Below are 6,000 nucleotides of genomic sequence, written 5' to 3'. Positions count from 1 at the left end.
ATTCCCACAATGCAAGAAGAAACACAGAAGAAGATTGATTGGTAAGAGAAAAATATTTATCACCCCAATAAACATACACTACTGTTAACGGCATGATATCTCACCTTTCAAAGGTGCTGGTTGGATCATAGACGAGGCTACATGTACATTGCCCGAAGTACTTGTTGTTTGATGTACTTCTCTTTGTCTCCTATTTGCATCCAATGCTTGACTCACTATATCCCTCCCTAGGTTAACTGGTAGAGGGTGCATTCTAGATGTAGAGGCTATAGATGTGGCATGAGAGCTCGTAGAGCAGCCACGTACTGCAGTCAATGGTATACTCTGCACAAAGACAACTTATGGTTATAAATTACCTCATCAAAAAACTTTATCATCGTGCAAAAATTAGAGACAACTTATGGTTACCTCATCAGAACCCTCCACTATGGTCATCTTAGCCAATATAGCTAAGTGTTGATCATGTAATTGAATTTCTTCATCTGGCACAACAAACCTCTCCATGTCTAGCCACCAGGGGCATCTTGTCTTTTCAACACTTGATAGAGGCTAACCATGCATTTCAAAAATAGAAACGTTTTATCATCATACATACATTTTATCATCATGACCATGATTACAGAAAACACTTACTCTCCCAAGGTGCAGATCCGCATATATATATCGTGGAGTATCCTCGCAAATCCATAACAACACAAGAGGTGGTATGGCCTGTACTACACCACTATCCACCTCTTTCAGCAGCCATCTAAATTCCAAATGGAAAGGAAAACTAAAGTCAATAGGCTATATAAGAAGCATAAGGAGAAGAAATAAAATTGACCAAGTTTTTTTTTTAACCTATAAACAACTCGATGTGTTGCAGAGCGTAGCCCTTTTTGTGTGTCAATATCATTGTTAAATTTTATATCCCCCTGATGAACTCTGAAAGCTTTTTTGAAATACTTTCGTCGATGAAAGACGACATAGTTTATAAAGGAATTAATGGAAGGTAAGGAGATTCTATCACAATTTTCAATCTCCTCCAGAAGCTTGGAGCCATAAGAACTTATTTGTAGCCAGAACACAAATGAATGTAGCCACTCTCTAGCTTTTGCTTTGTCTTTAGGCAAGTACTCTATCTCTCGAATGCTAGCTTGTGAATTATCCAACATTCGAACTAAGAATGCCTTATCTTCATCCCTAACTTGTGCAGCCCCAATCATGTTCAGTTTCTCTTCTGTCGCAATATGGGTCCCTGCTGCATGCCAAGGAAGTGACAAAACAGCACGCCAAAAGTATTCTCCATTGGCAGGGTCTGCTATGCGGGCAAACTTTCCCACCCTATTCTTATACAGAATTTCTACCTCTCTTATCACCTTAGCCCTTCCATCTACATCCATGCCCTTAGCCTTGACCTCGATTTTCATCTCCATATCGTCCTACAGAGTCCATTTAATTACAAAATTACTCTTGCATACATTAAACATATTTCTCATAATTAAGTAGATCTTGCATACCTTTAATATCTTGCATACCTTAAACACAAGCCATGCCAATATATTTATTGGAACAGAAAACCAACTTTTTTTGCCACGAGTGGGGCACTTTTTCATTTCATTCTCCATCCAAGCCTTGTCCTCATCATTGAGCTCTGCAAGGAGGGTAGTCTTATCGGACTCACCAATTCTCCTTATTTGGAAGAGCCTATCCCCAAAAGTTGTTGGTACAAAGGCATAGTCATGCATCCCAGTACAACCAATGCAGAGAGTTGAAGCAACATCATGCAATCAATGCCAAGAGCAAAAAAGAGAAAAATAATAAAACATATACTTATTCAATCTGGAAAGAGAAAACATCAGCTCTCCAACGTCAGCCTTCTCGAATTGTAGAAAGTCACAGGCCACCAGACAATGCTTAGAGATGTCATTTGGAAATTCTGAGTAAAAGGAAAGAAGATGATAAAATTATATTAGATGCATACATAAAATTGTATAAATAGATAAAAACATTTCAAATCACCCTCACCTTGAGCAATCAAATCCATCCAAGATTTATAGCGGTTGTTTCCATCCAGTACATGTATCATTTTACCCTGGATGAACGGTCCCCATTCTGGCATATTTCTGAGAGACTCTTCAAAAGTTCCATTCACATCCCTCCATGTTGAACTCCATGACAATGTTGTTTCTTCAGTCAGAGGAGTCTCCTCTCCATCCAAATCAAACATGGACACCGTGAACGCCCCCTTGCTTTCAAGATACCCACCAAGGTTCTTGAATGCTCGACCAAGGTTCTTATCAGTACTGGGGCATAGTCTCCTTATGGCCTCTGTTGGAAGAAGCCTACACAAGGGGATCTTGGGGGGGGGTGCTGAATCTAACTCTAATTCGATCGATGAATGCAGTTGGAGTAGAGGTTTTAAGGATCTTTCCGAAAATTTCTGCTTTGATGCTCTCTGTTTTTCTTGTCTCAGTTGTCAATGTACCCTCACCTTCTTCTTCTTCATTATCATCCTCTCTATCATTCCCATCTTCTTGTCTATCATCACCCTCTCTCTCATCCTCCTGTCTATCATCCTCCTGTCTCTCTCTATCATCATGCTCTCTCTCATCCTCCTCTCTATCATCCTCTCTATCATCTTCTCTGTCATCATCCTCTCTCTCATCCTCCTGTCTATCTTCCTCTCTATCATCATCCTCTCTCTCATCCTCTTGTCTCTCATCCTCTCTATCATTCTATCTCTCATCCTCTTCTTGTCTGTCATCCCTGTCTCTCTCATTCTCCATCAACACTTGGCCTTGACTCTGAACTTCCTCATCAAACAATCCTCGAGACACCCTGTCGGTTGTTCTTGCCTGTAATTTTTTGGAGCGTTTAGTAGGAGGTAGTAAGGAATCCATACCAGCAAAACAACAATCTTTTTGAGAACAAGAAGATCTAGTCACATAACGTTGGGAGTTGGTGTCCATTTTCAAAGATATAACTCTTCTCACAAGAAGTAAAGTAAACTACACGAATTATTCTAGGTAGTATAATCATGGGTTGGCATGGGTTGGCATGGGTTGGCACAAAGTATACGGATTATTTAATCATGGGTTGGCAGGGTTGGCGCAAAATATACGGATTATTCAAGGTTGAAAATAATCTCGGGTTGGCACAAAGTATACGGATTATTTAAGGCTGTAAATTCCTAATCATTAATAACAAAGTGCTCGAAAAATCCTTTTCCCAAAAAGGATTTCATTCCTCTGCAACGGCTGGAAGGAAAGGTACACTGGTGCATTTTCTACGACCATTTTCTACGACTATCCTCTGCAGCTATCGTCTTCTACAACTATCTTCTACTCTATTCTCTGCAGCTGTCGTCTACAACTATCCTCTTCTACAATTATCACCTGCAAATATCCTCTGCGTGTTTGCAAGCATGTAAGTCCCCCTCTCTCTATCTCTCTGTGCTTGCAATAATGTACTGCTATTGATTACAATCTGGCCAATGTAAAAACTCCTTCTCTACAATGACTATGATGGCATAGTCATGGCTCTGCAGATGAAGTCTCGAGATAGCTCTGTAGTGGCCATGTTTAGCTCTACAGTGGCCATATTGAGGATCAAAACATGTCTATGTAGGGCCTCCAGGATCAACTGCGCTGAGCGCACTTGATCCAGGAAGCTCTACAATGACAAGGATGGCTCTGCACATGCAAGTCTCGAGATAGCTTTGCAGTGGCTATGTTTAGCTCTCTGCTTGTAATAATGTACTGCTATTGATTACAATCTGGATTTTAATGGCCAATGTAAAAACTCATTCTCTTCAATGACTATGATGGCATAGTCATGGCTCTGCAGATGAAGTCTCGAGATAGCTCTACAGTGGCCATATTGAGGATCAAAACATGTCTATGTAGGGCCTCCAGGATCAAGTGCGCTGAGCGCACTTTATCCTGGAAGCTCTACAATGACTATGATGCAGTCATGGGTCTGCACATGCAAGTCTCGAGATAGCTTTGCAGTGGCCATGTTTAGCTCTACAGTGGCCATATTGAGGTGTAAATTTTCTGCTGGATCAAGACATGTTTATGTAGGTCCTTGTTGACATGTTTATGTAGGTCCATGTTTATGTAGGTCTGTCTATGTAAGGCCTCTAGGATCAAGTGCACTGAGCGCACTTGATCCTTGAAGCTCTACAATGGCTCTGCAGATGAAGCCTCCAGATAGCTTTGCAGTGGCCATGTTTAGCTCTACAGTAAGTAGCCATGTCTATGTAAGGTGAATTTTTTACTGGATCAAGACATGTCTATGTAGGGGATCAAGACATGTCTATGTAGGGCCTCCAGGATCAAGTGCGCTGAGCGCACTTGATCCAGGAAGCTCTACAATAGCCTTGTTAGCTCTGCAGATAAAGCATAAGCCAATGTTTAGCTCTACAGTGGCCATGTTGAAGTCTAAATTTTTTGATGGGCATGTTGAGCACTTATTTTTAATAAAAACATAGACATCTTTTGCTAATGTGGATGCCTCCATGGATAGACAAGACATGCCTGTGTAGGGCCTCCAGGATCAAGTGCGCTGAGCGCACTTGATCCAGGAAGCTCTACAATAACCATTTTAGCTCTGCAGATAAAGCATAAGCCAATGTTTAGCTAAACAGTGGCCAAGGGTGAGCTCAACATGCCCATCAAAAACATAGACATCTTTTGCTAGACAAAATGTGGATGCCTCCATGGATATAGACAAGACATGCCTGTGATGCCTGTGTAGGGCCTCCTAGATCAAGTGCGCTCAGCGCACTTGATCCTTAAAGCTCTACAATGACCATCTTGTGCCCCACACACAAGATACAAACGCAAGGAAAAAACGCACATTTAAAAAACGTAAAAGAACATACTCTCTTTCGGGCAGGTGATGCTCGGGGAGGTGATTGCCTTTGTCGTGAGGGTGAGAGTTGCAACATGAGCGCAGCAGACATCTTCATCTTCAACGTTGTTGTACTTCACAACGTTACTGTGCAGATATATTCCAATCGTGGTCTTCCAATAGATTACAGTAGGTCGTGTAAATATTTCTAAAAAGGACTTCTTCTAAAAGTCGTGTAAATATTCGTGTGAATATATATTATTGTGCTTACTTGAACATTAAACCACTAAAAATTAAACCACTGTAGTACAAGGAAAAATGTGCAAATTATACTTCAAAATCGTACTGGGAGAATTACAAAACAAAATCCTTCTGGGAAAATTGCAGTACAAAATTACAAAAACAGAATCCTACCTGGGAAAATTACAAAACACTATCGTACTGGGCAAATTTAGTTGGAGTCCTACTGGGGAAAATTACAGGGCAAAATCGACAAAATCCTACTAGAAAAATTGCAGGACAAAATTGTGGGGAAATTTATGCATCCCCATCTTCCTCACTGTCATCTTCTTCACTGTCATCCCTATCTTCCTTATTGTCATCTTTCTCACCGTGGGAGTCGGGGATGTTCTCTGCATCTGCATCATAGCCTGTGCCTGTGTCTGCCTCGGGCATTTCAATGGGCATTTCTTTATGTTCTGCTTCCTCTTCCTGCTCGGGCATTTCTTCAGGCATTTCTTCATATTCCTCCTCTTCCTCCTCTTGTATTTCCTCTTCCTCTTCTTCTTCCTCGAAAGGAAAATTGTACCAGTCCACCCGAGAATATTCTGTGGTGGAATCGCTATCTGCGATTCCATCATGGCAGCTCTCATACCATTCAGCGGGTGGGGTATCTGGCTCCTCTGGAGCCATTTCACTGTTTTCACTAATGTCACTATTTTCTTCTTCAGAGGTATCACCCTCTGAAAATGTTGAGAAAACTAGAGATAGTAATATATAAATGGAAAGACAGAGCAGCTCCATTGTATCTTAAGAAGCTTGAGGGTGAACTAATAAGAAGCAATGGCAACCTAATAAGAAGCAATGGCAAAACAGTGCATGAGAAATAACATATAAAGAGAAGGAGTTTTACCACGAGTTGATTGATTGCAACATCTAGAAAAA

This window comes from Cibotium barometz, chromosome 2, assembly GCF_041138505.1.
Source record: "Cibotium barometz isolate CiBa-2024 chromosome 2, ASM4113850v1, whole genome shotgun sequence".
Taxonomy (NCBI): domain Eukaryota; kingdom Viridiplantae; phylum Streptophyta; class Polypodiopsida; order Cyatheales; family Cibotiaceae; genus Cibotium; species Cibotium barometz.
Note: the sequence above shows the minus strand (reverse complement) of the source record.